This window comes from Neomonachus schauinslandi, chromosome 14, assembly GCF_002201575.2.
Source record: "Neomonachus schauinslandi chromosome 14, ASM220157v2, whole genome shotgun sequence".
NCBI lineage: Eukaryota > Metazoa > Chordata > Mammalia > Carnivora > Phocidae > Neomonachus > Neomonachus schauinslandi.
In genome coordinates this window covers 87,482,351-87,486,039 of record NC_058416.1, presented here as the reverse complement: position 1 = coordinate 87,486,039, position 3,689 = coordinate 87,482,351, and the positions used below count along the sequence as shown (strand labels likewise).

Sequence of the window (3,689 nt, the reverse complement as noted above, 5' to 3'; positions counted from 1 at the left end):
GTCATTTTAACTGGGCAGAAAAAGAATGGACAAGGAAAAACAGTATCTAAGCTAACAGTAAGCAGTAAGGGGCTGGGGTCGTGCTGGGAGGCGTGACTGGGGAGGTCGTCTCGGAGGCGGTGACCTTGAAGGACGAGAAGGAGTAGATGCCTGCGAGCCTGGCAGGCATGGGTACTTGCTGGTCCTGCACTCCCCGCATCGATCCCCAGGCGGAGCACCCAGGGCTGGCAGCGCGACCAGGAGGACCGGAGCGGAGCGCAGCAACACCAGCAGCCGAAATAGCTCAGTTGGGAGAGCGTTAGACTGAAGATCTAAAGGTCCCTGGTTCGATCCCGGGTTTCGGCAGCTCCGTTTTTTCCCAAGTGAAAAGGGGTTTAAAAAACAACACATGAAGAGACGAAGAGAAAAGAGACGGCGTTAATTCTTTCCAATCAGTTAACGGGTTTCAGTTTATTGAAAAAAGCTCCGAGCAGTATCCATGGGAAACCGGCGCGGAGGGAAACTTCCTTGCGATCTGGAAAATTCCAGGAAGGCTGTGTTTTTCCTGACTCCTTTGCTCCTATTTCGTAAACGTGTGCTAATCTCTGTTACATGTTTGCTGATGCCTGCTCGTTAATTTTGGCTTCCAGTTTATTAATTTCTGTTCCCCGAATCCTCGCGACTGAATTAAGGGCGGAGCGGTATCTCTACAACCTAAGACGGAGTTAAATCGAGGGGGACTTTTGTTCTTCAGTTTTGAAGAAAAAAGAAAACATGGCACCCTTTGATGTGTATTGATACTCAGCGGAATTTGAATGTGCCTTAAAAAGAGCACCTGAAGGCGCGCTGACAGAGCCGGTCCTCGTTAGTATAGTGGTGAGTATCCCCGCCTGTCACGCGGGAGACCGGGGTTCGATTCCCCGACGGGGAGGCCACGGAGTCTTTTTATCCTCTCTTCATATTTTTTCCATCTTCCTCCCAAACTAAATTCTTCCACTTTTGCAGAAACTCCTTACTCTGGGAAAATCAACCTGACTAGCCGTCGAGATTCGGTCTGGCGGGCGTCCATCGAGGACCCAGCTGCAGTCACTGTCCAGCTCCCTAGTGTCACATGGTTAGGAGAAAGAAGACCAAGTTCTTCGCCCTGCCGCGGTATTTCCATGCCCTCCATGCCCACAGCGCGGCTGCAAAGGGCTCGGTTTGGACGGTGCTGTCCCCGAACAAGACTGCCAGCTTCCAAGGCCAGGAAATGCTCCTTCTGTCGCAAATAATTCCATCCTCTTGTATCTCGCTAGGGGCCCAGGCTGGCCCTTAAAAAAAGGTTTATGGGTTTCAGGCAGGAGGTAGGGGGACGCTGCACTGAAACGTCTTCTTGTCTTAACTCCGTTGCAGACTCCTTCCTGAGTAGCCATCAGCCTTCCCAGGCTCCTACTCTTTCATTTGTTTGTCTGGGTTCTCCCCACACCCCCACATTCATTCTGCAAATATTTACCGAATACTTACTAGGTGCCAGGCACTGTTCTAGGCGCTGGGGCTGTAGCAGGAACCGGAGTGGCCCGACTTCTGCCCTACTGACACAGACAATGAACAAATGCTATAAAAACAGTCTCCCAGAGTGATAAATGTTGTGAAAACAAAACAAAACAAATGGGAGGGTGTACTAGGGAGTGTGTGGAATGGACAGGCCCCATTAGTGAGGTGTCCAGGAAGGTCCTGCTGAAGACCTGGACAATGAGAAGGAGCCACTCACCAGAAGATCTGGGGAGCACCCCTGCTGGCAGAGGAAAGGGCAAGTGCAAAGGCCCTGAGGTGCAAAGAAGGGGTCGTGCCTGCGGAACAGCAAGGAGGCAGGTGTGCCCACGGGAGGGGGAGAGAAGGAAGCGATGAGGTCAGAGAAGTGGATCAGAGGGCCTTAAAGGCCAGACTAAGGAGTTTGGATTTGACTTTAGGGTTTTATGCAGAGAGGAAACACAATCGGGTTTGTTTTGAGCAGAGTAGTGTGGCAAGAGAGAAAACAGGGGCATCTGCTGAACCGAACACAATCCCTTAGCTTGTTACCAAAGCATGTCCAAAATGTCACCTATGGCCAAGGCCTCTCCCCACCAGAGTTCACATAATAACAACGGCATTTACCATCCTGAGAACCCACACTCTGGCCAGACCTTGTAGCAGGCGCTGTTTTAAAAGTTCTGCGCATAGCTGCTCAATGGCCGCACCCACCCCAGGGAGTAGGCACTACTCAGATCTCCATTTTATGGATGAGGCCCAGGGAGGTGAGGATATGAAATCACAGCTCCTGGTCTGGTGTCCTGGGCTCCAGCTCAGTTAGGCCTTTACCCGAGGAGGGTGTCAGGCATCAGCCGGCCGTAAGGGAGCTGACTGGACCAAGGTGGCAGGACAGTTAGGGGTGTGTTCTCCCCATCAGAGTAAGTGCCTGTTTCCCGCCAGGAAAGCTCAAGCGCTGGTGGAAAGAGGGGAAGCCCCCGTTTTCTGCCCTCTCCTTGCCTTCAACCGTTCCTTCACCCCTGAGTGACCCCCTGAGGACTTGGAGGATGTGACATAGACATGTTCTCTCCCCTGCGGTGCTTCATAAGCACTCTGCACAGCTGTGCTAAGTGACAGTTAAAAATGGTTCTTTTCAGTGGGCTATGCAAAGCGATTCCTCCCTCAAAGCCATGATTCTGGAGCTGGATCTGTTTCTTTTTAATTTGCTTATTTTTATATTTGGAAGAGTTCTCTGGGAGGGGGGCAGGTCTGCAAACCTCAAACTTACTGAAGACTGGATACTTTTTAAGTCTTTTAATTTCAGTATAGTTAACATACAGTGTTACGTTAGTGTCAGGTGTACAATGTAGTGATTCAACACTTCCATACGTCACCCGGTCGCATCACGGCAGGTGCGCTACTTAGTCCCTCCCCATCACCTATTTCTCCCTGGAATGGTTTTAAGGGACAGGGAGCCAGACATTTCTGGATAGTGGTGTAATCAGGGCAACACCCTTATTTATTGGAAAGAAACTCATTTTCCTTCCCTTCTTTTCCGTGATGAACAACATTCAAAAATAGGTCAATTTCCCTTTGTTCCTTAGTCCTGATATCAGCTAGAATTTCAGGTGCAGGGCTATACAGAATGGGCCTATTTGGGAATATTTATTTTGGTTTGCTTATGCTAAACTCCAACACACATTTAATTATACAAAATTTTAACTTAGGAAAACAAGAAAAAAAATCTTAAGTATAGAGTATAGCAGAGAATTTCAGAAAGCAAGGCAAAAGGGGAGGGGGATGTAGCTCAGTGGTAGAGCGCATGCTTTGCATGTATGAGGCCCCGGGTTCGATCCCCGGCATCTCCACCATGCTTTTTTCTGATTCTTACTTTCTACTCCCGTTCTTCATCATTAAAGCGCCATTTATGTGATTATTACTCCTGTAATCACTACTTGGAGGTGAGATTTTCACGATAGGCATGATTCTGTTTCTGAAACCCATAACACACCTGATGTACTTTTGTTGGAAGACGCTAAGGGGAGCTGTTAGCGGACAAATGCGACAGCAAAGATCACCTGATGACTAAAACCACAGTGAGAAAGATCAACTGGGGAGGTCACGGTCCTTTTCCTGGCACTGTGACTGCAGTTAAAGGCCCCCAGCACTGGTGACTGATTCCTCGCCATCAGAGGGCAAGTATGGAAGGTCTGACTGTGTTGGCC

General features: G+C 49.4%; 3 non-coding genes across 3 annotated transcripts; all 3 read left to right on the top strand.

The window, feature by feature from the left end:
• Positions 1-272: 272 nt before the first annotated feature.
• On the top strand, positions 273-345 carry TRNAF-GAA. The gene has a single exon. It is a non-coding gene; the product is annotated as a tRNA-Phe (tRNA).
• A 493-nt stretch (positions 346-838) lies between these two features.
• Positions 839-910, top strand: TRNAD-GUC. The gene has a single exon. It is a non-coding gene; the product is annotated as a tRNA-Asp (tRNA).
• Positions 911-3,260: 2,350 nt separating this feature from the next.
• On the top strand, positions 3,261-3,332 carry TRNAA-UGC. The gene has a single exon. It is a non-coding gene; the product is annotated as a tRNA-Ala (tRNA).
• The last annotated feature ends 357 nt before the right edge of the window (positions 3,333-3,689 follow it).